Raw genomic sequence first — 25,792 nt, forward strand, 5'->3', positions numbered from 1 at the left:
GCGTCACAGAAATTATTAGTAGCATTCTATTTTAAGAAAATATTGTCTTAAATTAATAACTTCTGTTTTTAAATAAAGCATCAACTTGGGTGGATAAAGAAATATGATGAGCACTATTTGTCTGAATTTTATAAAAGAATTTTTATAATAGGAAGGATTTTTTTTAGATTTGAGAAGAAGAAATGAGAAAGATAACATCATGGATAACAAATTATGACAGATAGTAAGTGATGAGTTATTGTCAATAGAGCTACAATTGAATATATATCTTGGACGATTCCATGGGGACCAGAACTTACATATTCAATATATTTGATAACAGCCTGAAGTAGAATGTAAATTCAGCAATGATCAAAGTTGCAGATGATACAAAACTAGAAGTGATTTTTTTAAGGTAAAGGAAAATCAATCAAATAAACAGATGGATACGGACAACTTGGGAATCTGGCAGGATTAGTCTGAGATGAGATTTAATGTAAAGAACTGTAGAAAAGAATAATATGCAAGCCAGAAATAAAGTAGGGCATATTATGTAGAAAACAGTTATGAAGAAAGTGACTCGGGAGTAATAATGGATAACAAACTGAATAAGAATTCACTCTACAAAACTAGCTCCCAGTCACCCCCAAAAAGCTAATTCTTTCCTGAGGATATGCTTATAGAAAAAAATTACTTCAGAATAAATGATATAATTAATACTCTGGCCCATCCAAATATGGGAACCTGATATTGATTTCATTAATACAAAAATAAAAATAATAACTGGCACAAAATAAATGCATTAAAAATGAAATAGCCATGAGTCTCCTACAAGACTTGAAGAAATTAAAGCAGGCAATCAGATATACAACAGGAATTTCTGATGTCAAAAGTGTTACAGTCATTTTAAAGATTATTTCCAAAAGGGTAGAAAAATGTCTGTCTAAACCACACTGGGATAAGTAAATAACTACTTCTAGCACATTAGTTGTAAGAAAAGAGCTGTGATTTTGATCTTTCTTTTGTCTCCATTTGTGCTGCATAAAAATGATGGTAATACAAGAGGTTAACAACTATCTAGTTAAAATGTAAAATACAGCATATAGTGTATTGAGCAGGGAATAAGACTAAAAGGGCAAAGTTTAGCTAATGTAAATGAATGTGCTTAGTTAACTAATGGGACTTTACAGATATAGCTAATAGTGGAAGTAGCGATACAACAATATTATTATCACTACTTTAATACAACAGAGAAATAGAAAACATAATTGATTCTTAAAATACATTCTCTAGAAAACAAAGAAACAAATTATAAGTCATAGATGATTTTTTTCTAATCTAAACTTATCTACTGTAAAGTGAAAGCAAATGCCCTAATTTTGAGAAGACAAATATTAAATTATAGTTTAAATTATTCTGTTAAAATGCATATCATTTGTGGAGAGTAGAAAGCCAGTAAAGTACTTCACAAAGGAAAATAAATGGGTTGAGATGCCAGATAAGGTAATAAAATTCTTATCTGTCCATAATATTACATATCCCTTTGCTTCCCATCCTCCCAACTTGTTACACCACACAACTTTTAACAAATTTAAGACTTTAGTGGATCAGTTAGTTATCTTACCAAGTAGGCTACTCTCTCTAACAGGGCAGAAAACTTCTTCATGTCTTCTCATTCCTTGTTATTCTAATCCCCACCCCCACCCCTGAAATCCTTTATAGAAGCTCTAACTAATACATTGGCAGCCTTCCTCTAGGACAAGCATTCTTAACCTTGGTCATACGTTATGGACCCCTTTGGCAGTCTAGTTGAACTGACTGACCCCTTCCTAGAATAATGTTTTTGAGTGCATATAATAAAATGCACAAGAGTACAAGGCAATGATATTGAAATAGTTATCACAACATCTTTAAAAACAAATATATGATCCTCAGATTAAGAATCCTTGCTCTAGAGTATTTACTTTTCTGTGGGTACTAGCATTGTACTTAACTCATCCAGCTGTCACATATCAACTCTTCTACATAACCTGTCTACTCCTTTTCTGATCATATATTTGGCAGAAGATACCTTCTATTCCAACTTCTGTGCCAAATTCATCTACCTGAATGTCAGTCTTAATTCCTCATAAAATATTTGGGACTGAAAAGTTAGAGTCTAAATGTAATTCGGTTATCCTAGTCTGAAGGAGCAGGACCAAATATCATTTAAAAAACTAGTAAGTTAGGGATTCTCTTCTATGAGTTTGAGTAGTTTAAAATTGGAAATATTTGATCAATTTCTCCTATTCTTTTCAATTCCTGCTTTTGACAACAAATTCTTCTCTAAATGAGTGGTTTTCTGGTATTTTAACATTCACACTGAAGAAGAAAAAAGGAGAAAGCCTGTTGGGACTGGAAGCTCAATTCCGTGTGGACGGTCTCGGGCGGGTAAAAGTGGGACTTCTAAATCTTAGAGTCTTACGAGGCCCTCCATGAACAGTGGGGGTTCGAGAAGGTCAGACTGAGCTAGCTCGGCTAGCTCGGGTATTTCCGCCTCTCCCCCGGAGATACCTGATGGGTGGAGTCTCCCTGCCCTCGAGGTCGTCCCGGATTGGAGCACACCTAGTTACCTAACAGCATGGTATTGAGATGCAAACTGTGTGGCTGAAGATTAAGTAGGATTGAGGAAGCCAGAAAGCTCTCTCTTAGCACGTGTGGAGCCAAAGAGGATAGTAGGGCTCCGCTTCTCCTCTTTCCTCTCTTCCCTCCCCCTCTCTCCCCGCTTGTACTTCTACTTCCAATCCCTTAAGCTTAGCCTCCTTAGGAAATCTCCCCCTCTTCCTCCTAAGGAAGACCCCCCTGCATTTGTAACCCGGACCCTGAAATAAAGCTCAACCCCTGTTTGACTCTGGAACGTCCTTTCTCTCATATGTTTATCCGGTTTGGCCAACCGAAGACCTGGGACAGGTAAGAAAGACTCGGGTAGCCCAATACAGGCCTCTAGGCTTGGCAAAAGCCCATGACCACGACATACTGATGAGATTAAAGGATATTTTTCATTGGTAGAATATGGAATGGATGAAAAAGATAATGCTAATATCCTTCAAACCTGCGTCCAGATTGGGATGGAGGTGTAGCATCTCCCTAAAATATAGTTTCTTATATTTACTCTTCTATGTAAGTGCCAGTCCTTTATCATAAAGTACATCTGAGGAATGCTCCCTCCTTTTCTCCAGGAAGGAGGGAAGGAAAAAAGTGTTTTCTATTATCTCTGCTTCCGGAGCTATACTTCGGAATCTTGAAGACAGTTATGATCCGAGGAGTAGAAGACAAAAAGATTGAAATGCTCCCTTATCTACTTAAGGTTGACTAACAAGGGAGATATGAAGAATCTCATCTATAAGGCATAGTGCTATGGGGCCAGGTTGACATTTATTTAGGTTTAATTAGAAAAGAAGGATTTTTTTGGCTAGGTGAAGGTATTACAGGAAAAGAAAGCTAGAAGCAATAAAACTATAAAGACATATAGGACAGTAGCCAATTAATGTGGTCCTGAGTCTTTTCAGGGAGTTCTTCCTTTAAATTGCCTTTTCAATGCCAAGAGGATAGTCTCAAGGCGTTCTCTTAAGCGAGAATCACAGGCCTCTGATGGAAGTTCTTTAAACTTTTTCCCTTAGGATTCTACATATGCTAAGTCATAGTCTATAAAGGAGGGCCAAGGAATAAACTTCTAATGCAGAAAAGCCTACCCAAGGAAAGGAGACATTAATTATTAATAAAAGTATGTGTACATTTTTCTAGCAAGAAATACCAATTCATTTCCATTTCCCAGAAGAAGGATAGCTCTTGCAGTTACAAAATATTAGGAAGCAAATATGTCCTTAAAAAAGAAATCCAAAGAAAGGACATGGAAGTGACAAACTAGACATTACAAGATAAATCTTGGCAGTGATAGTTTAAGGTACCTATGAGAACCTGAAAATCTGGGTTTTTTTTAGTCTTTTATTGTCCTCCTCATCATTTCATGCATAAATGTTCTGGCAGTGATATGACTTACATGGATCTCATGTCAATATCCATCTTGATTTTCCTATCAATGATCTCTATTTTGCAAGGCAATAAATCATAATCTTTAATAATCTGCAATAATATTTTGTAAATTAATTTATGCCCAGAATCACTACTGCCTTAGCTGCCTTGTCTCTCTGCCTGGCAAAATAATCAAATGTTTGATGGCTGAGGTACTGATGCGGCCAGGGATACATTGTGTTCAATCCATGGGCTTCAGAGCACATGGGGTCTAAGGTTTTAGGGGAGGTGTGGTGATTACCACCCAACACTTCACTGTGGCTTTGAGATGACCACGAATTCTTGATAATTATGTCAGTAAAATGAATGTAAACTTTGGTGGTTTCCATGAAATGGTAAAGGCTTTGAATAAGATCCTTTTGAAAGATTATGTTTACTATGGGATAAATGGCCTAGTTAAGTGTGAAGAGACACAACATTAGTAGATTGACCACCTGGTAATAAGGTCTTTGATCATGGTAACCCTTGAAACAAACAAAATTACAAAATGGCCCTCATTTTTGTCCTGCTCGTGTCTGCTTTGGCAATGATATTGGCAAGACTTGGGGAAAATGACAAAAGGTAATAAAGAGTCAAGTGTCTGTAATAGTAATAGCAATCTTTCTCATTAATTAATAGGCCCATATGATCTGCTTAAATCACCTGGAAGCCTAAGTCACATGTGGTGGAAGAAGCTTGCTAAAGAGGCTGTTATGCTGTTATGGAAGGGTGGAGCAGAACCTGGAGGAAGTGAGTGAGTGGGGTGAGGTCAGAAGGGATAGAAGGCAGGCTAACTGACACAGCCTGACAGGTGATAGTGAGAAGTCCCTGGCTGAGGGAGGGTAGGTTTGAGAATGGCTTTGCTCCCTACAGTGATCATGTTTATTAACTTCTTAGTCACCATGACGGATTTTGCTTTCTGGTTCTAGGTTTGTCTTTCTGCTGTTTAAATAAATGCTTTTCTTCTGCCTTCTATCTGGAGAGTCTTTTATACTACCAGTGCTATTGCCTTGGTGATACATTTGGCATCATGAACATAATGGCAAGGTATAAAATCTCTATTTGGAGGTGGAAATGATTTAGAGGGAGACATTAATATTCAAGAATGGAAGGATTTACCATATTCCTCGCTAGCAAAGGAATGGGCTAAAAGCATTGGACCCTGTGAAAACTGGGATGTGAGGTTGCCAGAGGGGGTACCTGGAGATTTGGAAAGGCATCTGCAAGGAACACCAATAAGACCAGGGAAGGAGTTGGCAGAGGTAAGTAGGAGAGGCTGGATTTTACTAATGGCTTAGTGTAGAAACACTATGTAGAAAAAGAGATGAGATGCTTAAGGAAAAAGTGCTGATGGAAAAAGAGTTAGCGAATTTGGATGAGAATTCTCATCCTTCAGGTTCTATTTTACCAGAGCAGTCTGGGGGGGGGGGGGGTCTTAGGAGGAAGGAAAGGCTGTTCATTTAGCTCAGAAGAAGCTGAAGGCTAACAAAAGAAATGCACATCTGACCTTTGTATAGACCTAGTCTAGTTGTCACAGTGACAACAGAAGTGAAATAATTTTAGAGGGAGTCGTTTCTCAGTCAGAAGCATACCCAACAGTGAGGTGGAAACAGGAAAACCAAGGAGGTAACTCAGCATTTAGGGAAATAACTGAGAATTTTAATCAGCAGGAGGTTACAGAAATTTTGAGTAAATTCACCCAAAGAATGGGAGAATTGTTAATATCTTGGATGGTGACAATCAGTGATGATGGAGCTGGAGGAATAGCTATAGATCCTGTCGTCTGCCTGAAATTTATAGGTATTAGAATCCTTTCGTACAGCAAACTTTTAGAGATTACAATATGCAAGAAGGTAACAATGTAACTAATCTGTTAGCTTTGGTTGCAGAAGGCTGCAGTAGGCAGTACCCTACTGAATCTATGTGGCCTAGGGGACTTCACTTAGGGACTGTATAAGAAAGCTAAAGGAGAAGGTAATGAAGATCGCCACAATGATCGGAAATGCAGATGCATACTATGACGCTCTCTTTGGAGTTTACCATAATAGTGAAGACGGCTCTTCCTACTTACAAGCATATGCTCTTGACTCTAATAACTGGGGAAATAGAACACTCTCTTTCAGAGGTGCTGGACAAGATTTCACAGTCAGGTGACTTAGGAGACTGGGGAAAAGACAAAATTGCTAGAGAGAAGAGTAAATAGCCAGCAGATTCAAAATTAAAAAAAAACTGACAAGGAGAGAATTGTTTACTGCTTTATTGAGATCAGGGGTAAATTTCAGAAGCATAGATGGTATTCCAACTAATGAACTACACAGAATGTACCAAGAAAAGGGACTTAATACAAGACGAAATAGAGAACTGTCCCTACAGATCCTACTGAACCCTTGTATCCAAGTTTGTTGCACCTTCAGGGAGACTAGGAAGTTGGCCAAACCCCAGCTCAGATTAAGATTAGCAGCTTGAAGAATACATTATTGGCTAGACTGATAGATTCTAATTATCAAGGAGAAATTATTGTAACATTCCAAACTTTAGGTGATGGACCCATACAGTTTTGTAAAAATGATAGAATAGTTCAAGTGCTTATTATTCCTTGTGAAACAAGACCACTTGTGAAAACTTACCCTCCTTCTGAAATAACTAACAGAGGAACTCAAAGATTGGGTTCTACTGACAGAATAAAATTGGGAGCTAAAATATGAGTAAAATGGAAGCCAAATGGCATTCCAAAGGCTGCAGAAATTACAGCACATGGGAAAGATAATACTGTAACTGTTGTTTATTCACGAGAGGATGATTACCAAATTGTACCTTTAACTCAAATATTCTACCATGAATGAGGCTGTGATAGAGGGTTTATGGACTCCAGAACCACAGCTGACCCTATATCTACCCTGCTTCTGGTTATTGTTTCCTTGGGTTTTTTTTTATTTGTTTGGTTTTTTTTTTGGGGGGGGGGGGGTTTGTTTGTTTGTTGGCTTTTCATCTGTTAAACTTGTTTACTAGATTTATTTCCTATAGGCTTAGTACCCTCCATCTGCAGACGCCTGATTACTTAAGCCAGATGTCATCTCCTATCCATGATGGTGATATGTCATCTCTGAACCTGAAGCTGACCAAACTCCAGATGCCAGCTAAAGAACTGATCTCTCAAATGGGAACTCTTGGGGCTAGGAGAGCTCCACGTCCAATCTCAGCAGGAAGTAGTTGTGGAAGAAGAGACCCTTACCCCTTACCCCAAGATTTTGGGCCCCATTTGTTGAGGGAGAATGATGGGGTGCTTGTAATATCAGTTGCCCCACCAACCTATGTAATGAATATGAAAGATTTTGGGGCCTGATGTAACAGTAATTTAAATGGAAAGATCTTTCTCATTAATTAATAGACCCATATGATCTGTTTAAATCACCTGGAAGCCTAAGTCAGGAGGAACTTGCTGAAGAGACAAAACAGGAAGGGTAGAGTGGAATTGGGAGGAAGTGAATGAGTGGGGTCAGATTAGAGGGGATAGAACGCAGGCCAAGTGACACAGGCCAACTAAAACAGAGTGACAGCTGACAGTGAGAAGGCTCTGACTGAGGGAGTGGAGGTTTGTGAATGATCTTGCCTCCTGCTGTGATCATGGTTATTAACTTCTCAGTCACCAAGACAGAGTTTGCTTTCTGGTTCTGGGATTTGGCTTTCTGGTATTTAAATAAATGTTTTTCTTCTGCCTTCTATACGGAGAGTCTTTTATACTTGGCAATTGAGAACTACGCTGGTGTATTCATAGTCACCACCAGTGCTGTGAATATCGTCTTGGCAATACAGAGTTCTTACACCATTCTAGTAAACAATTGATTGAAAGGACAGTATGGTACCCTAAACATAAGATCCTTATCCAACAAAGAACTGAAACCAGTCAGTACTGATATTCTTGATATAAATGAAACAAGAATACATAAAGAAGTATTGCTAAATAGGAGATAATGCAGAAAATTTGATCAAGCGTTTATAATAACTATTACTCATGGAATACTTGGCCATTTCACCTTGTAATGTTTATAATAAGCATGTACAATATGTTTCAGACAACAAAAAGGCAAAGAAATCCTACCAAATTAATTTATACATTAATACTCAATGGCTTCATCACAATATCTCAAAATATGCAAGGAAATATGATTCAAGACTAAGGAATAAAGGATGGAAGTGACTTACTGACTATGTAGAAACTGAGTGTCAACATATCATGAATAGTTTTTCATACTTTACAATAGATGCCTCCATTTTGTCTTCTCCCCCTCCTTTCTTAACCCCTTATAATCGACCTTCTGTTCCTACCTCTCCATGTAAACTACTCTCTCCGAAGTTACCACGGATCTCTTAGTTGCCAAATTCAACAACCTTTTTTCAGTCCTCATTGTCCTGAACTTCTCTGCAGTCTTTGACACTGTTGACCGTCCTCCTCTCCTACTTGACACTCTCTTGCTTCTAGTTTTTTTGGGGTAACACTCTTCTGGTTTTCCTCCTACCTATCTTAACTGTTCCTTCTGTTTCTTTTGCTGGATCCTTTTAAAGATCATACCCTCTAATAGTAGATGTTTTTAGGGTTCTGTCCTCTTCTTTTCTCTCCCTATCTTACTTTATTTAGTGATCTCATCAGCTCCCAGAATTTTGATTACTACCTTTGACAATTCTTAAATCTACCTATCCTGCCCCAGACTCTCTATAGATGTCCAGTCTTGCACCTCCAACCATCTTCCAGACATCTCAAACTGAATGTCTGGTAGACATAATGACTTAAATTCAATTATGTCCAAAACTGAATTCATTATCTTTCCACTTAAATTCTCTCTCCCCTTCCCCTAGCTACCTTCCCTATTATTAAAAAGGGTAACACTATTCTCTCAGTTCCTCAGGCTCTCAACCTAAAAGCCATCCTGGATTCTTTAGTCTCTCTCACTGTCCTATATTCAATCTGTTTCCAAGTTGGTTTTTCCTTTGCAACGTCTCTCAAACATGCCTCCTTTTCTTCACTGACATTGCTACTACTCTAGTGCAGATTCTCATTACCCCATACCTGGATTACTGCAATAGCCTGCTGGTAGCTCTGCCTGCCTCAGATTTCTCCCCTCTCCAATCTAGCCTCCATTCAGCCACTAAAGTGATTTTTCTTAAAAAGGAAGTCTGCCATCCCCTCCTCAGTAAACTCCAGTGGCTTCCTATTGCCTCCAGGACCAAATGTTCAGTTTAGCATTCAAAGACCTTCATAAACCTAGCCCCTCTTACCTTCCTAGTCTTCTTAAACTTTACTCTCCCACCCATAAAAGAAAACACTCCATCTCTTACCATTGGGCATTTTCTCTGGCTGTCTTCCATACTTGGAATGTTGTCCTTCTGCTTTGACTACTAAAATCCTATAGTTTAGCATAAATTATACAAAGGAGAGATTTCTATATTTTTCTAACATATAAAGCTACAATAATTTACTATATGGGACATTAATATCAAAATTTGATACCATCCTAGTGAGAAAATATACCAATAAGTAATTATTTTGTAACTTCATACCATCCTAGTGAGAAAATAGAGTAATAAGTAATTATTTTGTTAGTAGACATACTTTTAGAGTATAATTATCCTGAATCAACAGCATTTAAATATGGATATATGATTAATCTGATCATTCCCTTATTATAAAAACCTCTCAGAAAATGTAAACAAAATTAATGATTTCTGAGGGCCTATAAAGTCTGTTTTTCTTATCATATTGAAAATAACTAATCAAGATAGAGTACTAATTAAAAATAAATCTTGCCAAAGTTCAAATAAAATTAATATTAGTGGCATTTCTTAATAATGACTAAGTCTTGGATCACTATTACAATTATAACATATAAACTTATCACTTTTAAAAAGTACATCAAATCTATCAAGTAAAATGAAATTTTTTCAACAAACAAGACATTTATTGATATCCTATTAGCAAGGTATAGAATATTCCACCCAATTCAATTACACTAACATTTTTAAGCACGTACTATGTCCACGGCACAAAGTGGAATGAAAGAGAATGAACTAAAAAAGAAATTTTAAAAAAGGAAGATTGCCCCTTCACTTCCTCTGATTCCTACTACAGAAAGATAGTGTGTATGTAAATATGTATACAACATGTGAATCAATACAAGATATTTCAATCCATCTAATCTCTACATATGATCCCATGATCCTATGACATTTTTTATTTTTGGCAAGACACAACGGAAAGAGTATTGAATTTGTCCTCAGAATTCATGGATTTGCATCTTGACGCTGCTCCTTAATGCTTACGCGACATTTGGCCACAGCCCACCCATCTCTCAAGGAGCTTACCATACTATAAAAAGAACTACAGATGAAAGCAGAATACATTAAATTCCAAGATAAAAACCAATGTGTTATGGAGAGGTTCCAGTGAGGATGAAAAGACAGTTACCTAAAGAAAGCAGCATGGTTGCATAAGTCTGCTGCGACAAAGAAAAGAGGTGTACAAGATGGTGGTATGGATAGATGGTGCATCTGGAAAAGATCTTGAGGTTTTAGAGGACAGCAAACTCATTATGCCCAACAGTATGATATGAACAAAAGAACTACTGGGATCTTAAGTTTCATTAAGGAAGACATGATATCCAGGCCTTGGGAAGTGATAGTAGCATAAATTATTTCTATGAATACCAGATAAGGAGGTGTCTTTAAGCATCTGAGTTTTTGTGAGTTAGTCTCTTGTACTTTTCCTCTTTTTTGTGTAACAGGCTCCTCAGTCTCCATTGTTGGTTTATCACTCATATCATGCCCTAACTGTGGGTGCTCTCCATAACCTCCAATAGGTTTAATTATGATTTCTATGTACATGTCTTCCAAATCTATATGTCCATCAATAGTGTCCCTCCTGAGCTTCAGTTCCAAACCACCAAGAGTCTCCTGGACCTTTCAAACTGTATAATCTGGAGATTCTCTAACACGATGTCCAAAACAGAATTCATTATCTTCTACCTCAAACTTGCCCCTCTCCAACATCATTTTTTACAGTTTCCTAGATGTGCAATATAAACGTTATCCTTGACACCTAACTCTCAGTCATCCTACATATCTAATCAATTTCCACATCTTTCTGTTCTTGTCTCTACATCTCTCACATCAGACTCTTCCGTATTCATACAGCTACTACCTTATTTCAGGCCCCCATTATCTCTTATTTAGATTTTTGCAATGGTGACCTAACTGATCTCCCTGTCTCAAGACTCCCCACTGCAATCCATCTTTCACACAGTTGCCAAAGGGATTTTTCCTGAAAAGCACATCTAACCACATCTCCATGAATCCAATCCATGCTTATTGCCTCTAGGATAAAATATAAACGCTTCTATTTAGTTTTTAAAGCCCTTCAGAATCGGCCCTCAACCTATTATTCCAGTCTCATTATACACTGCTGCAATGCTAATAACATTAAAGACCTTCCACACCCACTAATGAGTCTGCCCATTAAGAGGAGTTTGCTTAAGATAAATTTGTAGGAAGGCCCACACCTTTTGGTAATGAGGCACTGGTTCTCAAGGGTTGTGATGTCCTCTGGTTCTGAAAAGTATATATGTACCCTGAGGTGAGGTTTTGTTTTATGGCTTACTCATTGGAAGTGTTTGTTTGGCCAGACGAATGTGAGCAGCCTCAAAAGAACCCTTTACCCCCTTTGAAAACCCAGATGCTGGTGCTTCTCTCTCTGGTAACTATGTATGCATGGTCACACACTTGTCAGTCTATTGATCAGTGATGTATGTATTGCTTATGGTCAGGTAGCTAGAAGTCCTGTCTGTTGATGCTGATTCCTCTGTATTTTCTCAGAAGTTCAGGGTGAGGCCTTCTCCCCACAACCCCCGTAACGAAGTAAACGATACATATGCTTGATTAAAGTGCTTGTTGACCCCTCAAAAGTTGCTTTCCTTTTAGAAAAGTAGATCTAAGAACCGGTGACATCAGGCCGTCTTGGATGTGTCAGGGCACTTGCTGCTACGATCGCTCCTCTTCTATACTCTGTGATCACACCAAACTGGCCTTCTCACAACTGCTCACACTGGACACTATCTCTCATCTTTCTGTCTATGTGGTGGTCACTTCCCCTACCTGGCATCAGCTACCTCCTCACCACTGCCTGACAGAATCTATCTCTTCCTTCAATATGCAGCTTAATTACCATATTCTATAAGCCTCTCCTGATGTTCCAGTTGTTAGTGTCCTCTGTCTGTAACTATCTGTACTTATTTGCAACATATAATAATTTTGAATATACTTAGATAGGTATAGGTTGCCTTTTCTAAAACTGTAAGTTCTTTAAGAGTAGAGATTATTTTGTTCTTTGTATTTGTGTACACAAAACACCACAGTGCATGGAAGGAAAGAAGCTTTTATTAAGTACCTATTGTGTCAGGTACTGTGCTAATAAGTGCTTTACAAATATATGAGAAATATTTGCACTTCCATTTGCACGGTATCACATATCTTATTTGATCCTCACAACAACCCTAGAAAATAAATGTTACTATTAGCCCCAATTTGATAGTTGAGGAAAGTGAGGCAGACAGATGTTAAAAAATTGTGTTCAGTTCAAGAAATTTTATTATCCAGGGATACAGACAAGCCGGAGGGCATTGAAAGGAAGGCAAACAAGATAGTTAAGGGTCTCAAGATCATGTTAATTATTTTGGTTTAAAGTCAGGAGAAAAAAAGGTTTGGGGAAAATGGGAACTATTTAAATATCTGAAGGAATATCATGTGGAAGATATAGTCTGTTTGACCTCAGATGACAGCTTAATATAAGAAGCATGGGTTTAAGATACAAAGAAGCTGGTTTAAACTTTATTTAAAAAAAAAAATAAGTGCTGCCTCTAACTGATACTGGCTATGTGAACCAGGCCAAATCTCTCAGTGCCCCACACAACAATCTGAGACTCTAGATTGCTGATAAATTGCTGGGTAAGGAGGATTTCTTCACCACGAATCTTCTACACCAGCAAAATACAAATGATTCTTGGTTTTAATCCTAGCTCCTTTGACCTCTGGAATGTCATATTCCAAGACCTTCAATCCCTTAGCGTAGAAGCTGCTAAATCCTGTGTTATCCTGATTGTGTTTCCGCAATACTTGAATTTTTTCTGGCTGCTTGTAATATTTTCTCCTTGACCTGGGAACTCTGGAATTTGGCTACAACATTCCTAGGAAATTTCCTTTGGGATCTCTTTCTGGAAGTGATTGGTGAATTCTTTCCATTTCTATTTCACCTTCTGGTTCTAGAATATCAGGGTAGTTTTCCTTGATAATTTCTTGTAAGATAATGTCTAGGCTCTTTTTTTGATCATAGTTTTCAAGTAGACCAGTAATTTTTAAATTATCTCTCCTAGATCTATTTTCTAGGTCAGTTGTTTTTCCAATGAGATATTTCACATTGCTTTCTATTTTTTTTTCATTCTCTTGATTTTGTTTTGTAATTTCTTGGTTTCTCATAAAGTCATTAGCTTCCATCTGCTCCATTCTAATTTTTAAAGAACTATTTTCTTCAGTGAGCTTTAGAACCTCCTTTTCCATTTGACTAATTCTGCTTTTTAAAGCATTCTTTTCTTCACTGGCTTTTTGGACCTCTTTAACCACTTGGGTTAGTCTACTTTTAAAGATGTTATTTTCTTCAGCATTTTTTTGGATCTCCTTTAGCAAGCTGTTGACTCACTTTTCATGATTTTCCTGCATTGCTCTCATTTTTCTTCCCAATTTTTCCTCCACCTCTCTTACTTGATTTTCAAAATCCTTTTTGAGCTCTTCCATGGCCTGAGACCACTGCATATTTATTTTGGAGGTTCTGGATGGAGAAGCCTTGACTTTGATGTCTTCCTCTGATGGTATGCTTTGTTCTTCCTCATCTGAAAGAATGGAAGAAAATACCTGTTCACCAAGAAAGTAACTTTCTATAGTCTTATTATTTTCTCCTTTTTGGAACACTTTTCCAGCCACTTACTTGAATTCTGAGTCCTTTGTCAAGAGGGGGGTATACTCTAGGGATCTGTAAGTTCTCAGTTCCTCCAAGGTGGCACAATCAAGGGAGAGTTTACCCTTGTCTTGGCCTGCACTCTGGTCTGGGAACAACCACAAGCACTCTTTTCTGCCCAGGAGCTGTGAGTAGAATTGCCTCTCCACCATCACCACCAGCTCCACCATGCCAGTGTTGCTCCTCACCCCAGGACAGCGACTCAGGGTTGCAATCTAGATCAGTCGCTTGGTTCCCCCAGGGCCACTCCAAAAGTGGATGCTGCCTCAGTGACTGCCGCTGCCCTGGGACTGGGCTTGGGCTGGACCCATGCCCCCTCTTACCCACATGAAAGAGCTTTCTTCTGACCTTTGAAGCTGTCTTTGGCATTTGTGAGTTGAGAAATCTGGGGACCACAGCTGCTACCCGGGATTCTGCATCCTGAAGACTGCTCCAGTCCTGTCTGTGTGGTGCTGTGCAGCCAAGGCTGGGCCTCACTCCACTCTGAGCCTAGTGCGATAGACCTTTCCGATCATCCTTCCAGACTGTCTTGGGCTGGAAATGTCTTTCACTCTGTCGTTTTGTGGCTTCTGCTGCTCTAGAATTTGTTTAGAGCCATTTTTTGCAGGTATTTTATGGGCTATGAGGGGAGAGCTAGAGCAGGTCCATCTTTCTATTCCTCCATCTTGGCTCTGCCTCCCCATCGACTTGAGGATATTCTGAATCAATGGACGACGGTGAGGAAGAGCAGAAGAAGGACCTCGTGCATTTTCAGTCTGGCTACATTTTTGTTTTGTCCTATTTTGTTGTGTCTCTTCCTTTTTACTCCCCTAATTCTCCCCATGTCAGAAGGACTGAAGAGTTATTTATATGCTACAAGGTCCTCTAGCACAGGGCTTCTTAAACTTTTTCCACTTGCACCCCCTTAACTGCTTCTTAAACTGTGGGTGAAGATCCCATATGGGGGTCTTCCTGGTCTAGCCAAGAAGCAGCCTATGCCATATGGCTGTGCCTCTCAGACTCAGTGGGTTTCAGAAACCAGGCAAGTTGGCTACACATGGAGGCATGACTGACCAGACATCATTTCCAAATGGAAACAAGGATAGCCACATCCAGAGAAACTAAATGCCTCTGTTTTAGGGTATAGTAAACTTATTTTATTAAATGTTCCATGAACGACTCATTAATGCCTAATTTCATCCCAATATGAAACTTGACCTAAGAGGCCTTAGAGTCATACCTATAACAGGGCCTATAAATATAGCTGGGATCATACTCATGGAATTTCCATGTAGTAACCACATAGCCAATAATTTGAGGAGAGCTTTTAAGTAACCCTGTCCCAGAAGTCTGGACAAGAAGAAGACCAAGGCAATGGAAGAAATAGGAGTCAAATGGTACAGAGCCCTGGTAGAAACTAACTGATCAGAAGAGATGAAGTTTTCAAGCCAAGCAGGTCAAAAGAGAAAGGATGCGGAAGATATTTGACATGAAGAAGGAAATAGCAGTTAGATTCATAAAGAAGGAAAAAAGTGAATAAGTTAGAAAATGAAACAACAAAATGAATGGAAAGTGATGGAAAGCAAGCTGAAAACCTCCAAAGCCAAAGAAAACAATACAAATGCCATGGGTGCCTGAAAAATTCCATTACAATAAAAAACGGGAATAGTTCAAAAGAGAAATTTTTAAAAAGCAATCATAGTTGCAAGAAAAAAGAAATAAGAATGGAAAATGGGGCTGAAATTAAGGGCAGAAATTAGACTTTTGAAAAAAAAAAGAAATAAAAAAATAGGAAAACAATTAAGAAAGCTGAAAGAAAACTACACCAAAATAGAGAAAAGGCAGAATAGTAAATCTGTAAATAAAAAATACAGATGTAGAAGGAAATATGGCAATCAAAAAATTAAGCAGCAACAGAGAAGCATATAAGTTCTTACAGAAGTCAAAGTGACTAACATGGACAACAGGGTGTGCAACAAAACTGAGAACTTAAAATAGGATTTCTACATTTCTTAAAATGTAAATTATTCATGTTAACAAAAGCAAGAAACAAAAAAAATTTAAAACTCAATCTCATAAAAAGAAATCAATTAAGCTATAAATGAATGAAGATAAAATAACCCCTGATTCAGGAAGAATAATATTAATTCTATAAAATATGTAAAGGACAATTTAATTCTTGTCATAAAAATCATTCTGTTTTGAGAAAGGCGGGAGAAGATGAGGACTTCTGGTAAAGATGGCATTAACAAAGATCCTAGAGAGTTATGACTACTTAGAAAGTAATAAAGTTAAAATGAACAAACAATGATACATAAAACCAAAATGGTTATAAGCTCTTCTATCGAGTCTAGTATTACACAAAAAAATTGCAAGAACTTTTGAGAATCTCTGAGGGGATACCAGTCAAGGGTGTCACAAACCACAAAGCACAAGTAGGCTGTTGTAAGTACACAGCTGGAGAAAGGACCAATACAGCACTCTGGCAGTACAGAGTTCAGGCAGCCTGGAAGCACTGCATAAGACAGGACTCATATAGCACTTAGCAGCACAGACGAAAGTTGCTCACACTGGAGCCACAGCATGGCAAAACAACAGCTATATTTCAAAAGACCTGCTCCCAGCAAAATCGATAACGTCAGGACTGGTGAGGACAGAAGAAAGGGATAAAGTGACCTTTCAGTTCAGAGGAAGGAAAAAAAAAGACAGACAAAAGATCTAGGTCAAAATCAGAGTCAAAGCACCTGGAGACGGAGCCATAAACCAAGAACCTTTGGTGATAGCAGATTTTAGTTATTGATACTGCATCCAAAATTACAGGTGAAGCGGAATCCAAACTAAAGAGGAAACAAGACCAAGTCAGGACCACCCCATTCAAGAATCAGAGGATCTGAGAGAACCCAAAAGGTTCAGCACTATGAATCTCAATTACCCAAGAGGGAGTGAACAGGCAAAGGCCAAAACAGATAACCAAGTAACTGAGGGCCACTGCACCGAAAATGCAGAAGGCAATAGAGGCTAAACTAAAATGAATCCTCAACGAGGGAACTTAAGTTTGAGCAAGGAGGAAATAATGAAAACATCAAACAGTACAAAAAATTATTGGAAATCTAAAGATTCTCCCCAAAGTAGAAAGTTAACTCCATAACAACTATGAGAGACTACAATGAAAAAGTAAAACTTTCCACAAGAACTGGAGAAACAAAAGAAATGAAGCAAGAAATAAACATGAAATAAAAACTCTAAAGGAAGGAATTGGAAAGAGAAAAAACATCTTAAACTGTATTATCCAAGTGATGGATGCTCTGAAAACAAGAATGGGCCAAAAAGAACCACCTACGTAGTACCCACTTACTGGGAAATGGTTAAACAAAATATAGTATGTAAATGCAAAGAAATATTATTGCATTGTAAAAAATGATTTAAAAAATGGCTTCAGAGAAACCTCGCAAACCCTATGTAAGTGACATAGAGTGAAGTGAGTGGAACCAGGACAATTTATAACATGACACCAACACTATAAAGAAAAACCACTTTGAAATACTTGAAAATCAATGTCATGACAAACCACTGTTCCAAGGACTAAAGATGAATCATACAAGATAAAAAGGTAACAGACTCCGATGCAGAATTCCTGTCAATTGAGGGAATTGATCTGCTTCATTACGCACATTTGTTGTGAGGCTGTGGTTTATTTTTATTCAGTTGAGTGGAGGAAAAATAAATGCCTGATCAGTGAGAAAATTTAACAAACATTTTTTAGAAAGCACACTTCCACCCGCTCACACTCTCTGAATCCCTTTCTGCTTGTATAAAAACGTGTTCCTCATACCTAAGTGCTCTTTCCCTGACTTCCAGACTCCTTATTTGTGCTGGCTCCACCAATGTCCCACCAACATCTCCCTCCACTGTGTTCTCTGGAATGATGCTCAATAATTAACAAACTTGCTTTTATCTTAAACCTTTTTCTTTATCACTCTTTCCATCTTCTGACACTCATTAAGACCTGGCTCTCTCTTGATGTCACTATAACCTGACAGTTAAAGTTGACAAGACAAATTAAAGATAAAATGTCCCTTTTACAGATAAAACTGGAGTTTACTATTTCTAGAAAAGAAAAACCATTAAGCCTAAATTTATCAATAACATTCTTCTATTTTAAAAATGTCTAGTATCTAGCATTATTCTGTTAATGAAATTCAGTCTTTTGAGGAAAAAAATTATTTTCCGAATTTAAGATGTATTTCAGTGAAAGCCACTGTGACATTCCTAATATGAATCATTCATTCAGGACATACACTTGCATTATAACTCTGAGTAGAAATATTTGGACTTCTGGCAACATTTCCTATTATTCAATAAGACTCATTTATGAAAGCTGATGATGTTCTAGGGACTCAGTAATCATGCAAAAAAATTTACATGACTATTAAAAGCACTGGATTTCTTTTTCCTTAAACCTCTCAGCTCTTTGTGTTGGTAGTATCATGCACATCTGAACTCAAAGTACATACTTACATTACTTCTATTACTTAATCTGCAACTTCAACGACTGAAAATTAGAGTTTTAAAGGTGCCGCGTTGAGGAGTTCAATTCAAAGATCTGATTTTTGTTTATTTAAAAGGGTTCTGTTTCACCAATGTTAAAGAATTTTTAAATGGGAAAAGATCACCATCTGGAGTTCTCTGATTAAACAGTGAGCTCATGACACAGAGTGTTAGGTCACTGATGAACAACATTATTATCACACTTTGTGGGCTGTTTTCAATTAAGTAGAGAAAAAGTTGCTACAGATTATAACTAAATTACAAAAGACTGCAATTTTTGCCAATTATTTTCATTTCAAAGTAATTCTGTATGCTTTCTACTTCAGAGACTTCACCTGCGTTGCAACAATAAGATGAATTCATCAGAAACAGAGTTTAGATGTTATAGATTGTTATAGATGTTACAGAATTAAACAAAAGTCAAGAACTACAGTATTTTTATCTTTAGTCTCCCAAGAATATTCTTCCTTGCTAATAGGTTGACATTTTGTAGACTTCTAGAGAGCCCCTTTTCAAAAATAAAACATATAACTAAACAGCACAAATCTTGTCAGCTAAATAAAGCAACATTCAAGAAGTATTCATCTCTAAGCAGCTGGTTTGACAGCAGCTTTCTAATTTGTTTAGAAGTGTTTCCAGAACACATTTTCCAAATTCCTATGGAAACTTCCTTTTCCATTTTCTTAAAAGAACATTTTAAAATGCAATATGTCTGCATCTTTAACACAGTAAGTAGGTTTATAATCCTAAAAACTACACTTCAACAAGTAACATCTATATGTCAGAATATATGTATTTGAGATCAAGGTACTATTTTATTAATATCAATGATCAAATATTAATAATATTTGAATTTAAATGACATCTTTTTCCACAAAATTCAGTTCCTTAGCATAGCCGGTGTTTTATGCTGGGTGACAGAAAAGTCCCTTCCCAATTTTCTAATCTTCAAGTGCGGTCTTTCTACAGGATTTCAAACTGTTGACTGAAGTGATCTCCTTTCTGAGTTTTTTATTCCATTTTTAGTCCTTTCGTCTCCCTACATTCTGTCCTTCAAAGATCTTAAACACTTTCCGGGCTTCAAGGATCACGACCAGGAAAACCATTCCCAAATCTACATATCCATGAGAATACTGGTTGTTCTCCCACCTACCCCATTACCATTTATATACTTTTACTCATTCTATTCCTTCTGGATGCATTTTTCTGGGTATGATCATACCCATTTTGAAAGTTTAGCTCAAAGGTCATTTCCTCTGATCCAGGAAGAACAGATTATTTCTTCCTCCGCACTCCAGTAACACCCCTTTGTTGTGGCACTTACTTGGTCTAATAATTATATGTGCTCCCATCTTCTATTTTTAAAAAAATATATGAAGTGAATACCATGCACAAAGCATTACACTAGGCAGTGAGAATACCCAAACAAAAATTAAAGTCCCTACTATCAAGTTACACAGGAGCTTACATTCAGGTAAGTAAATGTAAAGCGAATACAAAATAACACAAAATAATTTCATTAACAACTAATAACTATAATATTCAATTTTCTATATCCTAGTGGAATAATATATATGGGCTAGTCATTTCCTGTGATTTTGTTTTATTACAACTGTTGTTTCACAAAATTAAATTTCAGAATGCCTTGGTATATTTTACAATTTTGAGATTTTTTTTAAAAATGAAAATTTAGTCAAAAAAGAGCAAAAGTCAAACACTCAACTAGGTCAGCCTTATTGGCGTATGAGTTTCTTTTTAAAAAATATATATCTTCAAGTTCAGTGAATTCAGACATTGTCATTTAGAAGAGGTAAGAATTCAGAATATGCCCCTCTAAAGAAATAAGGTCCCTTATTCTTATTCAGCATAGAACAAATTTGGAAAGTGTTAGTAGAAGTACTTTGGCTCATAATACCTGATAAGAACACTTGCAGAAGCAATGTCTAAGTGTGCCAAGATTTCAAATGGTAGTGGATGTTTTAGGACCTTAAACTCATCCTCGGAGGAAATATAAAAGTTGGTATATCTTCAAGATTTTTATCTTCCCAAATCCCATCTCAAAATATACTTAATTAGTAAGTGTTAAGTACCTAACTCACAAGGCAAGAGTTGGATCATTATTATAACATTTCTGTAAGGTAAAAGGAGAGAAAGTACCATAGTTACAACATCAATGATACATAAGCTGAAGCAAAAGCAAAAGAAGGGACTTCTACATCTTTACACAGCAAATCAGGGGCAAAGCCATAAACAAGAACCAAGTCTCGTAATTTTGCTGTTCAATGTTCTTCCCAACAAACCAAATAAATCCTTCATTCTTATTCAAAAATATAAGTGAAAAAAAATCCACAAAATTAAAAAACATACTCAAATATGTCCGGGCATTCCCTTCAACAATACAGATTGTAACCTATCTGTGATTGCCCAATCTAGGTGACTTTTATTCAAGTCTTCCCACATATTGATCATTGGAGTTCCACCCCAAACATCAGGGGTCTGCCTAATTTTCTCCTAATATGGCAAAGATACCAGCAGAACACAGATTTTTCTTTTAATTACTCCTCACTCTTGTCACATAAACCAGCTCATCTTAAGCTTTGTTCCAATGTTTCTTTGCTGATGTCTTTTAATCCAATTACGTTTTGTAACTATTTTGTTACAATGTGTGGTTGCCTGCTCACACCCAGCGTGAGTCTCTCTGTTGTTTTCTGCAGGATACTCATCTTTATTTCTTCCAAGTATGCAAATTTCTCTGACTCACACAGAGGACAATATCAGCAGAATACAATCCTATGACCTCTTCATTTAGTAATATGTAAAAGTGGAAGGGGCTTTAAATTATCTCGTCCATGCTTCTCATTTTTTTCAAATTAATAAAAGCAAATACTACTTACTTATGCAAGATCTCACAGGCGTCTCTTTTTTAAGGGAGAATTTTGGAATCGTCAAAAAAACCACTATTTCCAAAAAGAAATACAGCTCCCTCTCTTCTTCCTGCTCAATTCTGGGCTTGAGTTACTATCCATTTGTGGTGTCTGTCCAAGCTATAATGATGTCAGTTATAAAGGTTGTCCATCTAATTGGACAGTCTTGACAACAAGAATTCTTCATATATTTGGTTTTTCACATGTAAATGGTTAATTCTAGTTCTCTGGGTGATTAAGGATCTCTTTCAAGGAGTCTCTGCAGTGTTCCTCAGATTGGTGAAACCAGTACATTAGCATTCATAAACAGGAGCATGTAGAGAACCTTCCCACCGTAGGAAAAGTCTTTCACTTAGAATCTGAGATCTCTACCATGACAATAATTATCACCTTTAGACAGCATATATGGCCTTGTTTTATGGCTTGTCAGATAATAATAATAATCAGAGAACTGTACAATGATTATCTCTATTGATAAGAGAATAAGATGAACTATCTTTTAAAGAATCTTTTATAATTTTAATATACACATGTAAGATACCCTATCAGAAGTAAGCAGTTTTGCTCTAGCAGATATATTGTTGTTTTATAGTCAACAAACAATAAGCATAGTGAGACTGTAACCTTTATAGTTTCCTGTCAATTGTGTCATGGCAAAAATACAGTCCACTGGGGAATAACCTAATATCCCCATTGAAGATGCCCTAAATAGGTATGAAAATTATTCTCATAAAAATTTTAGGTAACTTCTCACTTAGACACATGGTAAAGGATCATGGAAAAGCCTAGCTCTACTATACGAACTCTAACAAAGAGCTGAAGATGAACTCAAACAAATGATAAATTATAAAGAAGTGAAAGAAAGCTCCATCATTTAATGTAGAAGAACAGAAAAAGTGAGAGGGATGCTGGTAGAAAGGTAATACTAAGTACAACTGTGACAGTACAAGTAAACACAGAAACTTGTAGAGAAAGGTAGAAGAGTCAGGCTAGGGAAACCCACAAGAACTCCAGCAATCAGCCCTGAAGCCATCAGATGCCTCAAGGGAGAAGGAAAGAACTTAAGGAAAAGTTCTGTAGCAGCCAGTGAGACCTGTGCAAATTCCAATAACTGAGTCAGAAACCAGCAGACATAGACAGGAGGGGGATCAATAAAAACCTCCACAAAGGGATGTTTTCTCCCTTTCTTTGGCAAACTCTATCCCACTTCCAAATTTAGCACAGTGTCTAGCATAAAGTAGGCACTTCATAAATGCTATCCATCTAAGCAAATCTGAATTAATACTCAATCAGAGGCATTAGCCAAGTGTGAACAATATACCTAGGTTTGAAAATACTTAAACATTTTGAAGAAAATGAAGTGACAGACATAAGTGGGGTGGGTACTAATTCTGATTAAGGAGACAGTCTCTCCTGTGGATCTTGTAAAAAATAGCAAGATAGTTCAGAATCCCAGCATTCAAACTAAAGGAGAAAGCAATACACCCTAGACCTTGAAAGAAAATTACTGGAGGGTGGCAGAAAGGGTTTGTTTCCTTCCCCAGAGGCTGATGATGTGAATTTAGAAGGGTTAATTGATTTGGGCTTCTTCTCATCACTATACTAGTAGTGCTCTTGAAAATAACTGATGTCACCATTGGGAGTCAAATACAAACTAAACAAACTCAAAAAAAAGAAGCTTCAGGGCTCTACAAACCCAACAGACAACAGCATGCCAAAGGAGCATTTCATGAAGGTTGTCAGAGAGTAAAAAAAAACTAATTTCACCAAAAGAACTTCTAGGAATAGCGAGTTACCATCTTTGTCATATCATGTATTCTAACCTTGAGCCTACTTTCCCTTGAGATTTGTAGATACTTGTAGGAAAGTATGCCCCAAATTTATGTAGGAAGATGTTCTATATCAACTATCTTACTGTATCATCTTAGAAAACAATCATTTCTAATAGTTAATTAAGCCCAGATGGTTAATTGTCTATTGACGAGAAAGCCCAATGATGACACGTATTCACAAGGTGTATATTAGCAAACTACTCCCAGCATTTCAAGATTTACAACTAGAACTGATAAAGAGCTAGAAAACATTTAACAACCAGCTCCCCAGAAGAAAAAAGTGTGGACAACATACTTTGAGGTTTATTTGCCACAACTTTCTTAATTTTAGTCAATCAACAAAACAATAAATCAAACGCTGATTTTCAGAGTTTGCCGATATCCAAGATATAAATGCTTACACAAAAAATTGAACAATTAGTTCATAAAAACCTAATCATGTGTTGCTGAATATCAAATCAAAAACACTGAATATATTAGCACAAAGATTAAAGCAATATATTAAAAAGATTAAACATTATTATCATTCAGCTTCATACCAGGAATACAAGGTTGGTTCAACATTAGGAAAAATACATATATAACCATATAAATAACAAAACACTAATAATCACAACTGTATCAATAAATTTTAAAAAAACCTCTTGACAAAATGGAATTCTGTCCAATCTAATCTAACAATGCAATAAGATACAAATAGAATTCTTCTATATTAAAGAAAACCCCACAAGGAAGCAAAGGAAAAAGTGGAGTTCTCCTTAATCTATATGTGTTTTATTGTATTATCATACGAGCTCACACCTACATGCACACATATATGCGTATATATGTGTGTGTGTGTATGTATGTGTATGGAGAACTAAGAGAGGGCTGACCAATAAGATCAGAGGATAAGCAAATGTGTTCATTGTCATCAATAATAGGCTATACAAAGTTCTAAAAAATAATAGCTACAGTAATAGGAAAAGAGAAAGACATTACAGGAATAAGCAAAAGCAAAGACAAATAAAATCACTTTTTATAGTTCAGAAAACTCTTTTTTGTGTGTGTTCAGTTTTATTTTATTTTTATATGAATATAATTAATACAATTTATTTATTTTCAGCTTACAACATTCTCTTCCACAAGATTTTGAATTACAAACTTTCTCCCCATCTCTCCCCTTACCCCACCCCAGGACAGCATGCACCCCAACCAGCCCTTTCCCCAACCTGCCCTACCTTCTATCATCTCCCTCTTCCCTTATCCCCCTACTCTCTACTTTCCAGTAGGGCAAGATAGATTTCTACACACCATTGCCTGTACAACTTACTTTCCAGTAGCATCCAAAAACAACTTTTAACATTCATTTTTAAAGCTTTGAGTTCCACATTCTCTCCCTTGTTCCCACCCCAGCCACCCTCATTGACAAAACAAGTGATTAGATATAGGTCATACATGTGTAGCCATGAGAAACACTTCCATAAGTCATGTTGCAAAAGACTAACCACATTTCCCTATATCCTGTTCTGCCCTCCATTTATTCCATTCTCTCCTTTGGCCTGTTCCCCCACAATAGTCTTTGCTTCTGATTACTCCTTACTCCAATATGTCATCCCTTCCTCCCTCTCCTATTCCCTTCACCCTGCCTTCCTGCAAGGTAAGACAGATTTCCATGTCCAAATTGAATGTGTGTTATTCCCTCCTTAAGTCAAATCCAATGAGAGTAAGGCTTACTTATTCCCTCTCACCTCCCCCCTCTTCCCCTCCATTGTAAAAGCTCTTTCTTGCCTCTTTTATGTGAGATGATTTACTACATTCTACTATCTCTTTCGCATTCTCCCAGTATATTCCTCTCAACACTTAATTTTATTTTTTAGGCACCCTCCTTTCATATTCACTTCCCTCTGGGCCCTCTGTCTATATACATACATACATACACACATATATACATACCCATACATATATAAATACACATACACACACATATTCCCTCTAACTATCCTAATACAGGGAAAGGTCTCATGAGTTACAAATATCACCTTCCATGTAGGAATGTAAACAGTTCAACTTTAATGAGTCCCTTATGGCTTCCTTTTCCTGTTTACCTTTTCATGTTTCTCTTGATTTTTGTATTTGAAAGTCAAATATTCTATTCAGCTCTGGGCTTTTCAGAAAGAATGCTTATTAGTCCTCTATTTCTTTGAAATTCCATCTTTTTCTCCTGAAGTATTAAACTCATGTTTTGCTGGGTAGGTGATTCCTGGTTTTAATCATATCTCATTTGACCTCTGGAATATCATATTCCAAGCCTTTCAGTCCCTTAGTGTGAGCTGCTAAATCCTGTGTTATCCTGATTGTATTTCCACAATACTTGAATTGTTTCTTCTGGCAGCTTGTAATATTTTCTCCTTAACCTGGGAACTCTGGAATTTGGCTACAATATT

General features: G+C 37.0%; 1 protein-coding gene across 8 annotated transcripts in view; it reads right to left on the reverse strand.

The window, feature by feature from the left end:
• Nucleotides 1-25,792, reverse strand: part of DPH6 (diphthamine biosynthesis 6) — a 479,427-nt gene that overhangs the window by 352,833 nt on the left and 100,802 nt on the right. The gene's annotated exons all lie outside the window — the stretch shown is intronic.

Source organism: Notamacropus eugenii, chromosome 7, assembly GCF_028372415.1.
Source record: "Notamacropus eugenii isolate mMacEug1 chromosome 7, mMacEug1.pri_v2, whole genome shotgun sequence".
Taxonomy (NCBI): domain Eukaryota; kingdom Metazoa; phylum Chordata; class Mammalia; order Diprotodontia; family Macropodidae; genus Notamacropus; species Notamacropus eugenii.